Consider the following 23114-nt stretch of genomic DNA (forward strand, 5'->3'; position numbering starts at 1 on the left):
AGAAAGCTGGCGGGAGCTGTCCTCGAAGGTGGTGCTGAAGGTTCATTTTTTGCTGATCTCCAGGGGGCAGTCCCTGACCTCTGCCCCTCTTCTGCATTCAGTAGGCTTTCTTTTAACCTCAGGGGATTGTCCAAGTCAAGTGGGCATCTGGCCCCATGAGAGAGACCTCATTCCCCGCAGCCAGCTCTTGGAGACACAGACTGGGAAGAAAACACCGCTACGCTTCTTACAGTCAGCTAGGGAGTTGTCCAGGTCCAGGTGTTCCCATCAGAACGTCAACAGAAGCTGCCTGTTCACAGATGGGCCCCCAATGGGTCATCCAATTGTATGAGACGAGAGGCAGCCTCCAGCCTTCAACCCTACCAGTGCCAGCCAGGAAAATGAACAGAATGTGACAGAAAGGCCAGCAGGGTGTCCCCTGCCCTCCTACTGGCCGGAAGGCCTCTGTGCATACATTTCTGAAACCCTCCATATTTCTACACATCCTTTTCACCTCAAATCCCAGCTTAGCGTAGAGCTGTGTGTTGGAGGCAACCCTCAATACCAGCAAGAATAGAGGTGGTTAAAAGCTTCCAAACCAGAGGCCTGAATGCAGTCTACTTTGCAATGAAAGCTACATTCTGGGGTCCACGCACTTGTGTATGTCACGGGCAGGCTAGGGAGCACACATGTAAGACATGGCTTAGACATATCAGTAAAGAGCCTCCTTGAGTCACTCATCCAAACAAGATAAAGAAAGATTTTAAGTTTCTCGATTTTCTGAAAGACTGTCACACAAGAAGACTCTTTTGGTCAGCCACAGAATGTTTGTATTGTCAAAAATGGAGTTGGGGAGACATCATCCATCTCTCCAAAGGGCCCAAACTTTTTGCCTCTACCAGTTGACATGAGCTACAACTGGGCAATTCTGAGCATGGGCAGTGGGAGCGTGGGTACAGTAGCTCCATGTCCCTTCTCTCTGTCTTCATTCCCCAGCTCTGTCCCCCTCAGCCATTCATCTGGGTGATGTTGAGGGTGACTACAGGTAAGTGGTCTCACATCTGCTCTTGTTCCTGCCAGTCGGAGAAAGGAGAGAACAGACCTGGATGAAATCTGGTCCTTGACTACATAGAGGTAAAATCGGGTGAAAATTAATTGCTTAGGTGCTTGTGGTGAGAGATGATTTGGCTTCCAATCCTACTCTGAGAATTATGGGGCCTGTGTTCAGGGTCAACAGCCGCAGTCAGCTAGTAATGTCTGCAAGGACAGAGAGGAAGCGGTGGCACACACGCTTGTGCCAAGCAGGACTAATGTGGGCATTGTGGGTAAGGCTGGGAGGGGGCTGGGAGTGTGACATTCTGAAGCTTTCACTCTCCCTAGACTCAGCTCTGAGGTCTTACACACACACACGAGAGAGAGAGAGAGAGAGAGAGAGAGAGAGAGAGAGAGAGAGAGACAGAGAGAGAGAGACAGAGAGAGAGAGAGAGACAGAGAGATTCCTCTGCTTGGAATACCCTATCTTTCACTGCCACTCAGTCAAGTCTTCTGCGTGGGTGACTTCTTCCATGTACCTTCTTGTCCCAGAGACATGACACCGTCAGGCTCCCTTTCATGATCTGGTGCTGGGCCTGTCACTCAGCCTTGTAGGCCAGGATCTTTAGTGAATTTCAGCAAATGTACCAGGAGTTTGCCTCCAGCAGGGGCTCTGATCAATGGGATATATATTTTCCTGGACCCCCTCTGCCCCCCAAAGGTGATGTCAGGTATCCCTATCTGGGTTGGGGCCTGACAAATAGAAATTCACCTCCAGGTTCCTGCTCCAGTCCACACTAGTACCTTCTACCCCCGAGCCTCAGAAAAGGCATATCGGGTGTCCTGGATCCCATCCTTTGCCCCAGTCTGGTACTTACTCATCCCAATAGAATGCTCCCACGTTACTAGGTTCTGTTCTGTACAACTTCAGTGGTCAAATTTCTGCACTACCAGTCAGAAAAAAAGATAACCAAGTGACTGTGTGACCTCTCATTTGGACCAATGCCCATAGCCCACAGAAGAAGGGTATGGGTGTGCACAAGGGGTCTCAGGCCATGTGGGACTCAGTGACATTTGTCCTCTGCTTCCATCTAAGGAAAGAGTGAAGGAGTCCTTGCTCTTCTCTAGGAGTGTGGATGCAGGGCTGAGGCTCTCATGTTCCACTGGTTCTGCACTGAGAGGTCCCTGGGAACTGGCTCTGCACTGTGAGGGGGTCCCTGGAGTCTGGCTCTGCACTGTGAGGGGTCCCTGGAGTCTGGCTCTGCACTGTGAGGGGGTCCCTGGAGTCTGGCTCTGCACTGTGAGGGGGTCCCTGGAGTCTGGCTCTGCACTGTGAGGGGTCCCTGGAGTCTGGCTCTGCACTGTGAGGGGGTCCCTGGAGTCTGGCTCTGCACTGTGAGGGGGTCCCTGGAGTCTGGCTCTACACTGTGAGGGGTCCCTGGAGTCTGGCTCTGCACTGTGAAGGGGTTCCTGGAGTCTGGCTCTGCACTGTGAAGGGGTCCCTGGAGTCTGGCTCTGCACTGTGAGGTCTCAGAAGCTGCATCAAGTCAGCACAAACCCTTGGGTGATTTTTAACCATTTTTAAAGCTCCAGAGGGAAGGATGCTATTAGGGGTGAAAAGATGAATCATGATCATGAATCATTTCATAGTGATCTAAGGATCAATTCAGCAAGAAGACATAACAATCTCAAATGTGCAAGGGCAGAACAACAGAGCTTGGAAATAAATATGGAAAAAAGTGACAGAACCGAAAGGAGGTTTAGAAAACATACAAGAACAGTCTAGATATCAATATCTCTTCATGATAATGTGTGGCAGTAGACAAAAGCTGAGTCAGGACAGAAGGGATGTGAGTGGCAGAAGCACCTGGTGTGGCCTCATTGACACGCTGGCTCGGAGCCTCAGCCAGTGGTGCTGGGGACAAAATCCAGTGCCTCCTGCATGCTAGGCAGGTGGTCTACTGATGAGCCACACACCCCCAGCCCCCCACTGGAGGGTTCTAGTGAGGTGTTCTACTGCTGATTTATGCCTCCCAGCCCCCCACTGGTGGGTTCTAGGAAGGTGCTCTACTGTGAGCCACGCCCTCATCCCCCCACTGGTGGGTTCTGGGCAGGTGCTCTACTGCTGAGTCCCATCACCATTCCCTCATCAGTGGGTTCGATGTCAACATTCTGCCACTGAGTCACACCCCTAGCTAGACACTAACTTCAAAGGATACAGAACATGTAGCGAGCATTTCTTTAGTGCATCATGGCCAAGTCAGAAATCAATACTATAATTATATCTGGGAGAAAAAAAATAAAACCTCTTCAAAATGCTCAGAAAGCAAATAACATGCTTCTAAATAACCACGGGGACAAGGGAGGGAACCAAAAGAAACGTCTTGAAAGATTTTAACTGAGCAAAAATTAAAACACATTTCAGACCAAGAGCCACTGTTGAAGTAGAGATTACAGGGCAATTCAGCACTGTGCACCTGTCTGGAGTAAGCAAAGTCTCCTGTCAGGGAAGGAGATTTTATCTTAGGAATGCGGGATAAGCACAAGCCGAAGCTGCAGGAATCAGGAAGAAGGAAACACAGAAAACAACCAGCTAGAAAACAGACGATGGTGGAGAAATCACCAAAACCAGCCTTTCGGGATCAATAGCTCAGACAAGCCTCTGTATCTGATGGGGGAAACAGAGAAAAGGGACTAGCAGAGCAGAGGCAGCAGGACAGAGCTGTAGGAGCACGGGCATCACGAACGACTGGCGTTGTGTTCTGTTCTTAGATGACCTGGGAAACTGTTCAAAAGCTTAGGAGGAAGTGGAGACGCTGGACTTCTCACAAAGGAAGCCACAGGCCCTGGTGGATTTACCTGTGTTTGCATGGTAAATAAAAATAAGCTCCTATCCTGCCAAAATATAAAAGGAGAGTCTAGGGAGTGGGCATTGCCCTGGCGTTACACAAAGACAGTATGAGAAAAGTCTAGCACAGGCCAGTACCTGCTGTTAATGTGGATGTCCGAGAACCTGAGCAAGTCAAATCCACCAATATCTAAACACACCACAACAAAGAGAGTGTATCACCAGCACACAAGGTCAGTTTAACCTCCAAAATCAACCACATAGACCAGTGGCTCTCAATCTTCCTGACGCTATGACCCTTTAATACATACAGCCCCTCGTGTTGTGATGACTCCCAACCATAAAATTAATTTTGCTGCTACTTCATAACTGTAATTTTGCTACGTGTATGAAACATTATGCAAATATCTGTGTTTTTTGAGGGTCTCAGGTGACCCCCTGTGAAAGGGTCATTTGACTCCCAAAGGGGTCACAACCCGCAGGTTGAGAACCACTAACACAGACAGATTATATTTCAAAAACCACACAGATTATATTACAAAAATCTCAAGATGAAGAAAGGGCCCTGGCCTTTCTACTTCTGGTAAAAATTCACCAACTCAAGAACCAGGGACTTCCTCAGCCTAGTGACAGGTACTTAAGAAACACCTGTGGCTCAGGCCATGGGACAGATCTGTCCCCAGGACCAGAAGCAAGGCAGGGTTTAAGTCCTCCACCCCTCCTCCCAATAACTATTAATCCTAAAATAAATGGCCACTATTTCTGCCACCTTCCAGCTCCAGGCCTGGCCATCTATGGCCCTGTCACAGGTTGTCATGGGCAGCATGCTCCTGACTCTTCTGTGAGATCTACCATTTGCCAGTGTTTCTTTCTTATGGGGAGCGGTGCTTGGCACCCAAGAAGTGCTCACCTTGTTCCCGGGTCACTGGACCAGGACAAACTGTCTCTTTACAACTCTTTTTACATGTCAGACTAACAGCCATAAAGATCCTTGCCCAGGACACACAGCAGGAAGTCAGAGCAGCCAGACAGAGCCCAGTCCTCCAGGTCTCAGCTATGGTAAAGTCAGAGGGGGTGGGTAAAGTGAGAATCATGGGAGTCCCTTCCCCTAGGAGGGCTAGGAGCACTCGGTGACAGGGACAGTGCTCACAGTACTGTAAGGCTGTCAACTGCAGCAGGTAAGGGGACTCTACATAGAACTCTATGAGAGAATGTGAGAGGCCCAGAGTAGAGCCCCACACAGAGGTGTAGCGCAGGCTGGCCATTCTAGGTAGTATGCAAGTTTCCCTGAATGAAGATCAGGAGACTTCACGGACCACTGGGGACACGGCAGCAGCCAGCACTGTGGTTGAATGGCCAGCATTCCACATGGTTGCTTGTATTATTGGTCAAAGAGAACTGTCCAACTGATGGACTTGGGAGCAGAGCTGACTGACTCACCAGTGAAAGGTGGGTCACCTAATGCGTTTCACTTGGCGAAAGCTCTGAACTGCTCGTCCCCAGGAACAGCCTGCACAGTGGCTGCCTGGCGAGCCTAGGAGCTGGAGTGGAGATGCACACTAAAGGTTCTCAAGGAGGAGATGTACTGGGTCCTTGGAGGGGGGTGTTTGTTACTCCAGCAACTTAGCCATAGCTGACAGATACATCCCGCTTCATGCATTACATAGCAACCCGTGCCTCAGTTTTCTCAACAAAATAAGCACAGTGACAGCTACCACAGAGCAGAGTGAGCAGAGTGCCTGCCTGTGAGGATCAACACAAAGCACTGTCATTAGTCTCTGCAGTGTGTGTGTGTGTGTGTGCGCACCCGTGAGAGCGTTTGCTATTTACTGTTAAGATGGATGCCAAGTCTGCTCCATGGGTCCACTCCAGCTCAGCTATTGCCAAGTAAGATGCCAGTCTGGACTCACACAGAATGCATCTACATTGGGTAATCTGGAAAATTCCAGATGAAACCAAATTATATAGCTGCATTTAATTGACAGGCTTTGTGGAGCTTTCATATGCTAATATACTTCAGAGTTTTGAGGAGATTGGTGAGGCAGCATGGGTCATGCATCCTTGGAGCCCTGAGCCAGATGGGCTCTGCAAGGCTGAAGCATCAGGGACGAAGCAGCAAGATCCAGGAGCCTCATGCCCTTCGAGGCTACTCTGATGAGGGGCTCTGCTGCCAACGGCAGGGCAGCAGTGGAGGTGGGCCTGTCCAGTGCACACACCATGAGGACGTGGATGTTGGAGCATAGAAACCAGGAAGACGGATTAATCCAAGGCCAAGGTGCCAGACAAGAGCAGAGACCACAGGGTGAATTGCTCCGATTCTGTGGAAAGGGAGGGCAGGGATGAAGGCTGGACGTAGTGCCAGCTGGAGTGGTAGAAGAACTGCCCTTTTTCGGGTAAAGGAGAAGACAACGGCGATGAACCAGGCAGGAGGCTGGCCATGGCGACTTAGGTGCAGAGTGCACTGGAGTACAGCAGGGCTGCCCAAACCCTGAGCCACAGCCTGGGGCTGCTCGACTCGGAAGTCCAGCCAGCCCCATGTGCCCAGCGAGTCACTCAGGCAGTGGCTAATTGGATCTGTGAACTCAGTGTGGCTGTTGGCAGAGAGCTTTTAGTCCCTAGGACAGGATGGAAATTGGATTTCGGCTCCTGCTTGGAGAGGATCCTGGATTCCTGCCTGCCTGTCCTCCTGCTGTAGGGGGCTTGGATGGCGGCCTCTATCAGGCAGATTGTAAATTATGCGTCCATTTCATATGCAGCTGTTGCAGGCCAGATCGATGCCAGGGACTAGAGCTGCCCAGCTCGCTGGCTTCTAGACAAACCTGTTCCCCCCCCCCCCCCCCGAGTCTGGTGAAGGACCAGTAGAAATTGGAGAGCTTTCTGGTGTGGTTACCAAGGCTTGGGTCGTGGTTGCTAGTGGTCTCTGGGATGATGGCTGGGTGTGTGGCTTCGTAAAATACCCACAGTTTTGGCACGCAGCTTCCAAGGTGTCAGTCAGGTTGGGAGGCTATTCGATTGCATGTGAAACCCAGTGACTGCTTACTGCTATCTATCCCTTCCGGTGTTAATGCTGAGACACAGCCTTCTCCAGGTAGCCCACTGATTCTTCTCTCTCTCTCTCTCCTGTCACCCTCAGACACAGACTCCTAAGCGGCTCTTTCTGTTCTCAAGTGGGAGAGTATCCTTCAGGTAGAGATTCTGTTTCTAAAAAGTGGTAGGCTATAACCTTGGATGTGGAAGGAGTTGGCCAGGTATAGCTGGGTATTGGGAGCCAAGTAAAAGAGATTAGGAGGCTGGGCTCCCCGGCTCCTGGAGATCCAGGCCTGTGCTGTGCTCTCAGGCACATAGAACCTCTGGCAAGGGCAAGACTGTGAGTCTGTTCGGAGAGGAGGAAACTGAGGTGCAGGTCAGGGATCTGACTGTTAGCAGTAGCTGCAGAGGGATGATGCCTGTGTTCTGGGGACAGCTCTGCTCAGCCAGGTGTGGAACCCCCTCAATCCCGGGTCTTTTGTCCACCAGATGTTACCCTCCAGATGCAGACACCAAGGTAGAAGGGAGCCATCGCAGCGGGGACTGGACCCAGGCCTGCCTGTTCTGCATACACCACCCCGAGGTGCAGGCAGCTGTGGCCACTCACAGGGACCAGAGCATTGCCGTGATTTTCAATTATGCAGATGGGAAACGATATTAATGTGATTAAGACCACTGAGCAGAGTGTGAGCTAACTGAACTTGAGGGCAAGCCCTTTTACCTCCCTGACCCCTGGCTCCTCTGTTCTCAGAATGGTCCTCAAACTGTTGATGGCAACCACAGAGAGCCCAGGTTTAATGGATACAAATGCTCCCGGATGGCTTTCCAGCCCCCCCCCCCCCCCCCGCTGAGACAGGAAAGGAAGACCAGAAAACCACTTGTCTGTTCTCCTGGGGGGGGGTGGCAGTTTAAATAGCCTGTGGGAGTGGTCCAGGGCATCTCTGGGGAGGGGTCATCATTTGACTTTCATAGGGATGGAGTCTGGACCGAGGCAACTCTGGGGGGGGCGGGAAGCTTGGGGTGGAATCTCCACCCGAACAGTTTCTATTGTTGGAATAAAACACGGTGACCAAAAGCAAGTTGGAGAGGAAAGGGTTTATCCAGCTTACCCTTCCACATTGCTGCTCCACACCAAAGGAAATCAGGACAGGAACTCAAACAGCGCAGGAACCTGGAGGCAGGAACTGATGCAAAGGCCGTGGAGGGGTGCTGCTTACTGCCTTGCTTCCCACCTGGTTTCTTTGGCCTGATTTCTTATAGAACCTAGGATCGTGAGCCTGTAGGACCCAGCCACGACAGGCTCAACAGAGAACACCCAGGCACCACCCAGGAACGGATCGTCCAAGGGAAAAGTACCTAAGATTCCAAAGGAAATACCTAACATTCCAACCATTGTAGGTAGAATCACCTGACGTCCCTTAGCCCTCCCCTTTCACTGGGACAGCCCTAGACAAATGTCAGTCAATCAGGGGCCCTAAATCTTAGAAATCCCTCACCCCAACCTCGGCTACTCCATCCCTACTGAGCTCAAGGCTCTCAGATGGTACCAATGCACTGACACATGGAGAGGCTGGGTTTGAACTTGAATAAAAGTTCTTTGCTTTTACGTTTGGAACTCTGCAATCTGGGCATAACACAGCCCAGGGATGGCACTACCCACCATGGCCTGGGCCCTTCCACATTGACCACTAATTGAGAAAACGCCTTACAGCTGGATCTCACAGGGACATTTCCTCAGCTGAGGCTCCTTCCTCTCTAATGAGTCTAGCTTGTGTTAAGTTGACATAAAATCAGCCAGTACAGGGAATGGCTGGACTGTGACCCTGGCTAAAGGAGGCTTGAGTGTGTTGCATGGCCTTTGAGCTTCATTTTCGGGAAGTGTGTGTGTGGGGGGGGGGGGGGGCGGACTGGAGGAACTCCCTCATTGCTTGCAAATTGCCAGCCACGCAGGCCCGCTGTGGGCGGGGCTCTTGGGGACCCAGCAGCACACCTGCAGCGGCTTTGTGCTCCCACAATCCACTGCCTCCACAGGGAAGGATGAAGAGAAAGAAGTGCGAGGCTTTCCAAGCAGTGGGTTTTAGAAAACACACCCACGGCTGCCACAGAATAACAGCTCCTCTGAGGCCCTTGCAGAGCCCCTGGTAGTCCCACTCTATGTGAGAGGGGAAGGTCTTCCTGTCTTTTCTTCTCTCCCTCCATCTGTCTGCCCTTCCTGGGAACCACAGCCACAGCCTCTGGCAAGCCACCCTCATTCTGGGAGCTGGGAGCTCTACCGACCTGGGCTGCTAAACTTCAGAGTGGGGACAGGTTTTGGGGAGGGCTGCAGGCCTAAGCTTTAATCCCCAATGCCCAGAGAGCCCAGTTTTTCCTTCCCATTGTTTTTCTCTAATAATCCACCAGTGGCAGAACCTGGCCTGTACTGACACGCAGCCATTTATTGTCTTTATTTCTTTCCTTAACGCCCCACTTTCTCTCTCCACAGAACTGTGGATGCATCTGGTGGGGAGGGTCTTCAGCCTGTGGGGCTGTGACACCCACAGAGTAGATTGGTGGAGTGGCACCAGGTGACTTTTGTGGAGATGGGAATTCTCAAGGCCATGGGTTCCCAGAACCTCTGAACAGGTTCCAGGCCTGGTGCATCAGCTGGGTCCCCAGTGACAGACATGGAACCCCTCAGCATCCTGGCATCTTCATCCCTCAACTTGAGTCATCAGGGAAGTGCTGAGGACACAGAGGAGGGGAAGCCTGGGATAGGGTCCACTGTCCACTGATAGCAGCAGGTGGTATTCCTGGGGGACAGGATGTTTCAGGGAAAGATTGGCCTGTCAGGAGCTTCCTCCATTCTCTCTTTGAAAACTTATTTCACTTTCTTATTTTTGTTTGTTTGTGACAGGGCTGGCAGCCCTGGAACCTAGAACCCTCTTGCCTCTGCCTCTGGAGTGCTAGGATTACATGCGTCAACCACCATGCCTGCCTGGACTCACAACTGGTGTCTGTGCTCCTGGTCCCTGGAGCAGCCTCTGCACAGCCAGCCCCTGTCCCACTATGGTATCCTCTAGAAGTTCCCATTCCTGCAGAGACAGGGAAGGAAGTGCTCAAGCACCACACCCCCCACACCCCCCCCCCCCCCGCATTCAGGTGGTTTAGTGGTGCACCCTGCCCCACAACAGGGGCACCTCTAGCTCTATGCTCTATTCTTCATGAGATGAGGGTGAACACCCAGCTGCCCTTCTCAGGGCTTGAAGCTCTGCAGTCCTTAAATTCTCTTTGACTGTTGTTTTGTGAGTAAAGTCAGTGGACCAGTGGACCGGGCACTGTGGACCTCCTGCCTCCCACTTCCTCCCCAGTCTTCCTAGGATGTGTTCTTGAAGGTTCTCTCCTGGGCCACAAGGTCACTGCTACCTCAAGTGGGGCGTGTACAGGTGTGTGTGTGGGGGGGAGGGGGGTGACAAGCACAGGTGTGTGGGGAGGGCATTGGTGTGAGGGGTGGGAGTGCAGGTGCATTGAGAGGAGGAGGGAGCTGGCTTGGCCAGTACCGCCCTGCGGCCTGCAGCCCTCCCAGGTTCCCTAAAACAAAGGCATCCAGCCTCAGCTCTTACTTCTAGTCTGGCCCCTCCCCACTGTGCTCAGCCAGTCCCAGCAGGATGCTGCTTCCTGTCTTTGTACCTCCACCTCTGAGGCTCCGATTCTAACCTGTCCCTTACACTTATCCTGACAAAAGGACGATGTCAACTGTCTCTTTCAGTCTTCCATGACCGTGTCTCTTCTGGCCTTTGTGACATAGACACTTTCTTCCTCTCCCAGAAGAAAATGACCCCCTACAGTCATAAGGTAACGAACCTAAACTAGTAAGTATCAGTAGACTGAGTCTGTGGTCCCCATAAGGAGAGATCAGAATACAGACACTCAGAGGATGGCCAGAAAAGGACATGTTGTTCCCGTCTGTAAAACCAAGTGGAGTGAAACATCCTGTCTTTGAGATTTCCGGCTGAGTCTCCTTTGTCTGAGCCCATCTGGAGGACCTTGCTGTGGTAGCCCTTACAGAGTGATGCGGCAGGGCACTTGGGCCCTCCCTGCAATCCCCTTAAGCCTGGCAGCTGACAGTCATAACACTGAGAAATGTCCCCAGCTGAGGGTGTCTCTCACCTAAACTCTAGTAGATCTGGCCTGGTTTGGAAGCTGTTTGACCAGGGAACTCCATGCTGGGACTTGCCAGGCCATGCTAGATCAGAAACAGCTTCCCCTTGGGCAGCTCAGAGCACTGACTCTTAATGCTCCCTCTCTGAGCCCTGCCGGCTCTGAGAGGCACCAAAGTCCAAAGGGAGTCACCATAGCCACTGAGAAGCTGAGGAGGTCTCCTGTAGGGTTAAAGGTAGCTGTCGCAGGAGACCTTGCTAGGACACAGCCTCATAGTGCCACCTGGCTCTTTCAAAGACATCTACCCAGCAACTGCCCGGCACCTCTCTTGTTATTAATCTTGTTATTAATACAGCTGGGGAATTCTTATATCAGAATAACTTACCTAGTTTTCTTATCTCAGAAACCTTACTGGCTTTTCAGCCTCCTTGAGTCCTCACTCAGCTTCAACATATGTGTTCCTGAAGGAACCCCTGGTTGTCATTTAGTGTGACAGTGTGGTCAGAGTCCTTGGTCAGCTCTCAGTGAATGACAGAAGTGACTGCCAAGATCATCTCACCTGGGCCTCTAGACATCAGATAACATCAGCACCGGGGACATAGGTGCCAACCTCAGGTGGGACTCCAGGCAGGATGTTATCCAGAACCACAGACACCCACACCCATTGCACCCCACAGTTCAATAGTGGCCCTGGCACCCGTCTCTTGGCCGCGGTAAAGTCACTCTCTGTGACAGGTGCTGGCCCTGAAGATACCTGCAGACATGATCAAGTCTCCAGCTCTGATTCTCTCCCCCACTACCACAGGGCCCCACATTCCTTTGTATCTGATCTGGTTCCTGCTGGCCTCTGCTAAGGAATCCTCTCGAACCACCAAGCTCCAGAGCCCCAAAGGGACTCAGAACCATCCATAGTACTACAAACCAGTGTGACCAACCCAAGGGGCCACAGGCCATTACTTCTGGACACTGGCTCTCATTAATGTCACCAGTGTTTAAATTCACTGTATTTTATGCTCAAATCTAGAGTGTGTATCAATGACCTCACGGTGTTGTTTTTAAATGAGCAATTCCCCCTGTTTTCTTGGGAGTGCTTGTACAAGCTTTGAACCTAGGATTCCAGGGGTTTTCAGCAGGGGGTGGAGGGGAAATGAGGTCAGAGGTTAGGGAAGCACTGCAAAGCACACCACCACCAATTGCCCCCCCCCCCCAGTAAAACCTGGCCAGGGGATTTGCCGCAGGTATCCTGATGTATCTTTAAAACGATATTAAGTTCTTAAAATTCATTGATTTGTGTCTGTGTCACTGACCTCAAAAATACCAGAAAAAGAAAGGGGAAAAAAACCCTACGCATCTCATCATCTTAAAATCCCAACTGCTTTCTCTTCCAACTTTTGAATCACCACTCCTCAATTCAAGTGTGGGTTTTCTGAGAATGTCTCGTTGACTTAACTATTTTTCAACCTGGAGGAATAAATTGTCAGTCACACGCTATTTAGAGAACAAAAGCTTCCATGGGAGCGCTGCGGGAGCGCTGGGCGCTGTGGGTGGAACCAACCTCGCCCCTGCCAGACAGGACGAGGGAGCCCCGGTCCACTGCTGGCACCAGAAACGCCCCCCCCCCGCCCCCCCAGCGCTGTTGGAGCGGACCCTGGGGACCTGCACTCCCCACAGCCGCCAACAAAACCCCACCCCTCCGAGTGGGAGGAAACGGAGAGTTAGTGTTTACCCCAGGGCCCCACGGTGCACCCTTGTCATGGTTCGTTGCACTACAGAATTGCAGACCCGCCAGCCACTCAGGACACCAACAAAGAAAGGAGGGTGTCTCTCCAGGGGGAGAGCTGCAGATTTAATCTCAGAGCTGTGAGGGAGCAAGGCTCAGACCGGATTTCAGCGGCTTTAGCATATGCTGCCTCTGCGCGTGAGGAGCGCGGGTGCCGCACACGTAGCTTTTCCTGGTGTTTTAATGCATTATGTAAGCACATTTATATAAATGTTTTCCTGGGTTGGATAAATACTGTTTTTCTGTTTAAATTTAATCTGGATCCTTGAAAACGAATTTCGTTGATCTTTTTGTGACCCTGGAGATTTAGCCTTGATAAAAATTTCAAGTGTGAAAGGAAACTGGCACTCAAGGCAGCGCCCGGCTGGGGGAGAGCTGCAGGAAGCGGTGGGCAGGAGATGGCCAGGGCTCCCTTCGAGATTGTTTGCCACCGAGCACGTGCTGTGTGCTGCTGCTCAGAGAGCTACCCGCATCCAACCTTTCTTCCCAGTCTGGGAGACAGGACCCTGGCAATGCCATGCTACGAGCAGAAGAAGAGGAACCAAGCAGGGGAAGGGTGGCAGAGAGACAGTGGAGACTGGTCATCTTAGACACTGAGATGTCCCTGGAGAAAACTCACAGAAGTGATGGTGTGCAGCATGCCAACATCCAGGACCAGGCTAGACGAGCATCTGAAAAGACGGTGGAGGGCGTGCAGGCAAGGAATAATAAAGAGGCATGAACACGGGAAGGACAAGAGCCCCAGTTAACCTATAGAACCTCTAGGCTTCCTTGGAGTCAGGCAGAGTTTGCTGGGGCAGCGGTGGGCTCTGAGGAGGACAGGGGAGTGTATCGGCCACTTGCTCACAGCTTCTGGGGAACCACTGGGAGAAGAGTAGACAGGAAAGAGGCCAGAGCAGGGAGCAGGTGCTGCAGATTCCCGAGCCCATGGCTCTCCCAGCTAGGCTGCAGGTGGTTTTGCGGGCTGCTTTGCTGTGAGGAGATGGTGGCCAAGGATGGCCCAAGGGGTAGGATGGTGGCCTTAGCATGGATGGGCTGGCAGGCTGGATAAAGTCACTGCAGGTCGGGAACAGAAGGGTGGGTTCTTCTGAGTGGAGATAGCAGAAGCCAAGCCCACACTTAAGCACAAAGTTCAGTGGGAGAGAGAAGCGCCAATAGGATGAGTGAGGCTGACTCTGGGCCACTCAGAGTGAGGTATCTGTGAGAGGGTGCCCAAGGACAAGGCCACTGCCACCACGGATGGACGTGGTCAAGAGTTCCAGTTCAGGCTTCAACAGCCCTAGTGTTCACCAGGTCTGTCCTGCCTGGATTGGACTGGGGAAGGCTCTGAGTTCTCAACCTCTCAGCCTGTGTTTGCCATCCCGATGTGAGATGCTGAGCCCCGCAGGTGGGTTAGCTGGGCCATGTGGGCCATGTTCTCCCCCTTGCTGTTTGTCCTTAAGGCACAGTCACTTCAGCACCCCCTCCCAGGCTCCTTCTGAGGCTTCCCTAGACAGGGCGGGGTCCTGCAGACATCCCAGAGTGGATGAGCAGGAGCAACGGGAACCCCATGTCAGCAGAGGGGAGAGCATGCCAGGACTAGGGGATTGAGCAGAGGGCCAAGGGGCAGCAGCAGTGCTGGGCTCAGAGGACTCTTCAGGCATGGGGCTGCTAAGCATTGCCTCAGGCTTAGATGACCAGGAGCCACAGGAGGTGTTGTGGAGGGTGAGAGGAATTGCAGGGCCAGTCAGCACACCATCCTCTGTCCTACAACCCTTGCCTGTGGCACACACGCTGCCTCACTGGGCTGAGGCAGAGTGATGACCTCACTGTCTAAGACCCTGTGCCCTGAGCCGGCTTGACTCTGACCCATCTGACTCTGTACACTATGGTCATGTGTCTGCCCCTTGAGAGGTGCGAAATGGAAAGAGGTTCCTAACAGACCTTGGAGTGGAGGCTAAGAGGACAGGTGACATTCCCAAAGTCACAGAGTGAGCAGATACGGTGACCGACTATGAAAAGCCCAGGATGGGGCTCTGGTTGTGAAAGTCTGTCCCAGAAAAGGCCGTTAAGGCCAAGTCTGGCTTTGGCAGTGATATGGAAATGAGGTTTAAGGAAAAGGCAAGGGGCATAATGAAAGCTAAGTGACCCTGGTCAAGGCGTGTCCCCACCACTCTTCTCCACTCTAGTCTGTCCTTCAAGGTGATCTGTTGGTCCACAGGAAGAGAGGTGTGCCGTCTCTTCCTCAGAAGCAAGTTCCTTCCACGACTGACACCAGGCTCAGCCTTTCCCTTCCCCCAGCATGAGATGCCAGCCGAAATTCTAATGGGTAAGCTCTGCTGTTTCAATAGTATGATAGCCCAAAGGGCAGCAAAAGTGTCTCTCTTTAATTAGGATGCCTGCTCTCCTGCGAGGAAGGTCACCCAAGCGTCACTGCCCTCGGCTGCACACAGGCAACTGCACTCTGCTCAGGGCTCTCTCTGCTCTGCCCCATGGCTCTCCCTGCATTGCTCATGGCTCTCCCTGCACTCTGCTGCACACAGTCAACTGCACTCTGCTCCCTGCACTCTGCTCCCTGCACTGCGCATGGCTCTCCCTCCACACAGTCAATTGAACTCTGCTCCATGGCTCTCCCTGATTCTGATCTACTGCTTCCATCATCCTGTTACTTGAGATGAAACAGGTTCCTGCTTCTGATGTGGGCCAGCCCTGCATGGCTTCCAACCTGGCTGCTTTTACCATAGGCCAACTTGGTTTCATCTACAAAACTTGCCCTCATGCTGCGGGTGTGCTCAGCTCTGCAGGATACAGGCACTGTACAGACTGGAGGTCTCAGACTGCCCTAGAATAGAATAAAAGAGCCATAGGTGATGGCCGAGTTCCTCAGAGATGATCTCAGGGTGGATTCTCAACCTTTTAAATTAGCAAAATGGGAATCACAGAAGAAAATCCCAGGGTGTGTTAGTCAGCATGGGTTATGCTCAGTAACAAATAGGCCTCGACCTTTGTGGCTTCAGACACTAGTACCATATAATTGGTCCTGGCAGATCCTGACCATGGAGGCTTCATCAGCTTAGCATGTGACTATAGGAATACCTGCTGCTTCCCCAGTCAGTGTTTCATTCTGGTTTCTTCTTGGTGTAAGGTCTGTGGCTACCCATCCTATCTGAGAGTCCTTATGCTGCATGGTGATTCCCTGTTGGGACAAGAGGGTCTTTAGTTTCATTGATACCATACCTCCTGCCCCTGATTACAGCTGCTCAGTAAGAGGAAGATGTGCCCAGGTTATGCTGACCCTGCCATTATAGATGCCCGGGAAACAACTCCCTGTGGGGGAAATTATGGCCTTGGAGCCAAGGTGAGATCAGCTGGGAAGGAGGTGATAGGAGACCAGTGCGAACACTTCAGGGGAGCCTAGAGAGGTGGCTTCTGTGGCCTCTGAAGGCAAGTCAAAAATCCAAGCCAGAGCACAGCCATAACTTTGGAATACCTCCTATAATTCAGAGACTTATATCTGAGGGTAGATCCCAAGCCTGGAGAATTTTGGAGCATCTTTGGAAACTCCCTAACAACTATTCAGAACCAAGAGAGACCACTGGGCTGCCTAACAGAGCCCTTGTGGATGAATCACTACACCTTCCCTGTGTCCTGATGCCTGAGGCTACCCTGCTCATCTGCCCCCCAGAGACAGCCTGGCTCAGTGACCTCCCTTGCTCTGAGGGCTCCTGCCTTGGGATGCAAAGATGCCAGCAGACAGGCTGCTCCTGGCAACGAGGCAGATCAAGTGACTCACCTGCACGAGTTATTTTTAAGTGATTTGAAGGCTAGCGAAGGAAGCGCCTGACAGCTGCAGGAATTATTTGCCACGGAGCCACGGAGCAGGCCCCGCCAGCAGGTCCCGTGCTGGTCCCATGCCAGCAGGCGCCCAGCCTCAGGGACCCTGGAGCTTACTGGAGGTAGCCATTGGCACTCTCGGGCTCAGCATTTTGTATTCCCAAAGCAGAGGATCCAAAGAAGGCAGCTACGTCCTGCTCAGCAGTCTCCATTTTCCCTGCCATGGAGGAGAGAGCCCAAGAGTCCCTAGGAACCCTTTTCAGGAACCCTTGGGGAGCATACAGGCTCGCCACTGTCTAAGAATCACAGCCCAGAGCCCAGAGCCGACCACTGAGCCTGCAGCCCATATACTCCTTGGCTACTAACTCAAACACATGCGTCTGGTCTAGCCACTGTCTGATCCGACTCCTGGCCATCTTGTCCTTTTCCAAAGCTCACCTCAAATCCCGTCTGTCAAAAAGCAATCCAGCTTTCTCCTGTCTCCAAACCAAGCATACTCCTGAAAATACTTGATAAAAGGTGGGCAAAGAAGTCTTCTTGTCACAGCAGCCCCGCCCCAAGTGCAAACATAGGGACAGATGTGTCCAGTCACACACACCTCAATCCACGTGAAACACAACTCACTCAGTCTTCAGGCCTGCCTCAGATCTCCGTCATCTGTCTCGGGTGGAATCAAGTCCCTTGCTCATCTTAGGTCCTAGTGCAGTCTGTACTGACACAAGAATGGGATGCTGGTCCTGGGTGAAGCTGTCTAGAGAGAAGTAGCCTTGGACTGGAGCCAGCACTGCTCTCCTCTTCCTATCTCTGCCTTGGAGCTCCAGAAGGTGAGTACGGAGGGGAGAGTCTCCTGCTTGGCAAGTGAGGCTATGGGCATGGACATCCATGCTCACCTCTCCCAGCCTCTCCTACACACCTCAGCTCCCCATTGAAGGCAACTTACCCCTTTCCTAGTTCTCCCAGGAGTTCTTGAAGGTGCTCTTTAAATGAACCTACATTTGGTCTCAGGAAACCCAGTACCTTGGCCTACATCAGAAGCAATTGTTGAGTATCTGTGAAGGTGAGCAGAAACAAAAGAATCATGCCCTAGGGATCAGCCCACAAGACCACTAAACTTACTGCCAAAGGCTGCAGTGAGACTGTCCCATGTTGAAAATCCATTGTGCTTCTTTCATCATTGTGAGGTGATATTTCTCAGAGGTGACCCTGCAGTGTCAAATACCTGAGCATCACTGAGTCTGTGTGAATGAGTGAAGGGATGCATCCCAGCCCTTGTGGTGTGGGTTGGGAGTCCCCACGACCAACCTCCTGCTGAAACATAGGCTGCTGGTCCTGTATCCATGCCAGACATGAGAACCACCATACTGACCTCTCCAGACCACAGAAACTCCTAAAACCACTGATCCAGATTACAGCAGACAAGCCACAAGAGGTGGCGGGTAGAGGGAGGTGTCACTCATTGGCTGTCTCCTGCCAGAAAACCTTCTGTGGTCTGCCTCTCAGCAACAGGACAGACAGGTACAGGGCTGACACGGGGCCAGCTCAGGCCCACTCACTCCCAGTCATTGCATCTGCTCCCTGGAGGGTAAGCATTTGGCACCTGCTGCTCTGTTTGGAGGCCTTGGACATTTGCCTGAAGTGGCAAGATGACAGGAAAAGTTGATAAACACCTGCCACAGCACCGGTGATGACAGCCACAGTCATACTGAAGACAGCGCCATTTGATACCAGGTGCCACTTAAACGTTGTGCCAATTTGTCCTTGTTAGAAGTGGGTGACAACCATTCATGGAGATGTGGGTCAACCTCAGGAGATGTCGATTCTCCTAGTGGCTCTGTCTGAGGCCCCATTTTACAGATAGAGAACTTAAAACCCTGGGAAGTCAAACACTTGGTGCCTTCCCCAGACCAGGAGGGCACCAGATGCAAGCCAGCCATTCCTGGGGGCCTGAACACCAGCATTCACTGACACTACCTATTTTCTGACTTCTGGGGAGCAGTCTGTGGCCAGATCTGTGCTCTGAAGGTAGAGAACCCATTACTCCACTTCCTCCAGCCAGGAGGGTCTTGGGAGCCATGGACTCTGTGGATGTATTTCTGCCCCTCTGTGAGGTCCCTGTGGATGGAGAAAAGAGCTGCAGCCCGGGGGCCTCAGGCAGCCGTTCATTCCCTCACATTTCTGCAGGCTGGAGTCTAGAGACATGTCCACTGTGACCTTGTTAGCGCTGAAGAACTTTCTTTCTCCACTCTTTCAGCTTCTGGTGGTTGCTTGCCATTCTGGAGCTAGGGCTGTGTCGTTCTACGACTGCCTTCTCTTTCCAGGACCTCCTCCTTGTGTCCTGTCCAGTCAGCCAGCTGTCCTGATCTTGGGCAAATCCACTCTGACCTCATAGTAACTAGTCACATCTACAAGGGCCCCTGTGGTCATTTGAATGAGATGTCCCTTACAGTCTCAGGCATTTAAACTCTTGGTTCCCAATTGACGGCACTGTTTGGGGAGGCTTAGTAAGCATGGCCTTGTTGTATGAAGCGTTTCACTGGGGGTGGGCTTGGAGGTTTCAAAGCCTGTGTCCAGTGCATACTCTGCTTCCTGATGGCAGTTCAAGAGGTGAGCCCTCAGCTTCTTGTTCCTACTGCAGGCATTGCAGCTTGCTGCCTGCAATGAACTCCCTGCCTCAATGAACTCTTATCCCTCTGAAACCTGTAAGCCCAAATAAGTCCTTCCTTCTCTAAGTGGCCTTGGTCATGGCATATATCACAGTGACAGAGAAGTAATAATCCAGCTCTGGCTGCAGATGAGGTCACATATGGACAGAGAAGTAATAATCCAGCTCTGGCTGCAGATGAGGTCACATATGTTGGTAACAGGCAGCTGGAAATGTGTAAGCACTATTTTGCACTCTGCCAGCCAATCTCACCCACTGCTTGCCCAAGGAGGCTGACATGGTCCCCTCCCAGGTTCAAATTTTCTAAGGGCCCATCATCCCTCGGTCCTGTCCTTCCTTCTGCCTGCCCATCACCCTGGTCAACTATGAGCCTCTGGGATGAGTCTGTAGAAGTGGTGCCTTCCCCCTGTGTGAGGCAAGGTGCCCTGTGTGATAGCCTCAGTCCAGAGAGAGGCAGGAAACCCAGATCAAGCGCCCACCCTGTTCGGTCTCTACCTCCCCTTTTCTGGGCCTTAGAAAGTGTTCCTTCATGGTGCAGAAGACAGACTGCTCAGGGATGGGCATCTGGGACCTGCTGAATCATCTAATAATCACAGAGCTCAATGTAGGAGCAACCAGGCTGCCTGGAACCCGGCTCAAGCACAGCGCCAGCTTCCATGCCCCGTGTGTTCAAGGCCTGTGTACTAATGTCCCAACCCCACAGGCTGCTGCCACCTCCAGCCGTCTCTGCTTTCTATTCCGCCAGGAGGGACACGGAGTGCAGGACTGACCAGGAAACTGGCTAAAGCCCAACCCTTGGCCACGTTCTTTGCTCCTTGGCACACTGCCTACTGGCCCAACAAGCCATTCTGGAAGGCTGATGCAGGACCTCAGAACATAGACCTGGGAGGCTTTTGTAGGAGAGCTGAGCATTGTTCTGGAGACAAGGTCCCATGGAACCCTCCAGGCAGCTAGGGAAGGAAGAGAAAACTGTAGGGGCCAGCGTGGCTCAGTATCATCCCCAAGTTTCCTTCTACTCCCAGCTCCTCCACTTGGGAAAGTCTGACTTTTCACTCTTACCTGATGTGGGGTGGATCTACCTGGACCGATTTCCCAAGGCCCTGCTCCTCCGCACAACCCCCTCCACCAGGCATCTCCTGGAACCTGCTAGCAGTGCAGACCTCTGGCCCCATGAACGGGGCGTTCCATACTAGCCAGACGCCTCATCAGGGAGGGGTCTCAGCCAATAAAGGATCCCTGCACCTCTTTACCCCTCACACACAGCGGTTTTACTCAGGAACCAAACTTCCAGCCACTGCGCACAGCCCGAGCTTGGCTTTGGAAAGATATTTTTAGCAATGCTGAAGCTCCTCCAAGGGCTGCTAGGATGGCGCCCCTGCCCCAGTCCTTCAACCCTTCCAGTCACAGGAGTTCCCTGACCAGGCCTCTGCCCTGGTCCTGTTCAGTTGGAGGTTCTTTCCTACCTAGTGTGAAAGCCACCGTCCAGCCCTTGCCAAGAGCTGTGCCTGGGGAGGGTCTGGCTCCACTCAGCCTCTCTCCGTTAGCAGGAAGTGACAGACTGGAGGAGGGGGAGGGGTGCTTTCCATGTTTAGGATCTGAGGGGAAGGATAAAGATGTGCTCCCACCTTCTGGAGATACGCCTGTGTACCTGGGAGTCTCGGTGGAAGATGCAGGGATAGAGCGAGGCAAGGAGGGAAAGAGCGGGAGGGGGCAGGGAGAGGGAGGGAGAACAGGGAACAGAGGAAGAGACATGGAGACTCTGCTCTTCAGGTACATGTGGCCTTCAAGACAAAAAGGACCTGGGAAGCATAGCTCCTCTCCATCCATGGGGCTCTGAGCACCGTACACTGCCTGTTTGGCCACCACACTGACTTCTCATTTCCAGGTGTGGGAAGTGAGGCCTGGAGAGAAGGTTTATAAGGCAGGGCCTCCATCCACCCTCAGAGCACAGGTATCTCCAACATCCTCTGACACACACATGGCCCCAGAAGAGCAGTCTATGGAACTCTGGGGAGCCCCCAGCCTCCAGACCATCTAGGCCCCGAGGACCAGCCTTCCTGAACCCATTTACTAAATAATAACAACTTCCCTAGGTCCCGTGTCTTTGCTCTAATGCTGATGCCTTACAGTAACCTAGGCTTTGCCTCTGGAAGGGGGTTGCTTTGGCCTCTCTACGCTTATGTAAAAGCGTGGTACTATCGCTCCCTGGCCCAGTTCTCCATACTGAGTTCTGGCTTTGCTCAGCTTCCATGGAACTTCAGCATTCAGCTTCATGGCACTGCCAACCCCATTCCCTCAGCCCCATCCTCAGGCTATATCAACATTCCCAGACTTGTCCTACAGTGACCACTATGTCCCTGCTGAAGACTGTCACTGACTAGGCTAGACGGTCCTCTCCTCATTGTGAGGCCTTCCTCATTCCATCCAAGTTTGACATCAGAGCCTTGCTCCTCTGGTTCTGAGGTGTCAAGTGCCAGAATGAGGGTGGACAGACAAGTCTCTCCATGTGGGATGGTGTCCATTCTAGAAGCAGACTAGTTATCCCCAAACCTGACCATCTGGAGTAGCTGGCTGCCCCACCCACATCAGTGACCACTAGAGGGAATGCAGCCAGTGGCAGCACTGGGATCAACGTCTAAACCTCCAAGCTCTCCCAAGGCAGACATCCCAGCAGTGCTCCCCACAAAAAGGACCTAGAGGCCAGGAGTGCAGTCTCAGAGCAGGCTCTGAACTGTGTGCCTGAGGCCAGCCTCTGGTCAGGGACAGCAGCTCATCTCTGGCTTTCCGCCCTCCCCCGTGAACTCTTACCTTCTATGTAACACCATGCAGTTCCTGCAGAAGGAAGCAGCATGGAGGGAGAGCAGGCTCAGAGGTCCAGGGTGCTGCCTGTGTCCCCAGAGAACAGAACTCCAGAATACAGGCTCCTGACTGCTGAGTCACAGGTCCCCACAGGTCAGCTTCAGATAACACCCGATAGCTTCCCGGGCCACTGCACAGGGTGTTGCTAGGCAGACAGGCCATGCCTGGGCTGTGTTACCCTCAAGGCCTCCTGTGGGGGACCGCTGTCCAGACCTCCCAATTTGAGGATAGGGTTCCACTCCTCATAGCTGTGGGTCAGGGGTGGATGCCTCACTTGGATGCATGGACTTGACTACTGTCTTTCAGCTTTTCCTCGTCAAAAGGAAATCAGATGCCTCTTGTCTGCATCACTTCAATTTCAGAGCTGACAACCTGTAACCCGCCTTGTCTCAGGGCCATTCATCTACTCAATGTAAAATGACATTTACAGATATGATCCTGCCCACACTTGGTTCATTGCGCCACTTTAGAGAAGAACATGAAAGCAGTGTGGACCCCATGCTCAGGGTTTCCTGTCTCACCATGACTCTGGGGGTTTGTGTAGCTCAGCCCTGGATGTCACAATCAGATATGTCCTAAGGATGTATAATCTATTGATGCCTTTCCAATGTCCCCAGGGCTGTGTTATTATTTAAATTTTTATACGAGAACTTGTATACACTAAGCATGTCTGTTTCACCATCACCTGGTCAGGAAACGACCTTCGCTCTCCCAGGAGGCCTCTCTGTGGCCTTTCTGAAGCCAAGGACTTATATTCTATAAAATCATGGGATTATACGCACAGCATAAAGGTTGTCGCCTTAATCTTTCTGAGCGTTTTCATGTGCTGTGTGGTCACCGTCTCCAGAACTTCCACGTCCCCACACTGAACCTGTCCCCATGAACACCAACTCTGCAGTCCCTGCTTGGTCACCTACGGTTCCTTCTGTCCCCATGAGTGATGGCTTATGGGACCTCTTGGTGTCTTGGCCCCTCCT

Source organism: Microtus oregoni, unplaced genomic scaffold, assembly GCF_018167655.1.
Source record: "Microtus oregoni isolate MIOR12 unplaced genomic scaffold, Mior012 000049F_ref0000343, whole genome shotgun sequence".
Classification (NCBI taxonomy): domain Eukaryota; kingdom Metazoa; phylum Chordata; class Mammalia; order Rodentia; family Cricetidae; genus Microtus; species Microtus oregoni.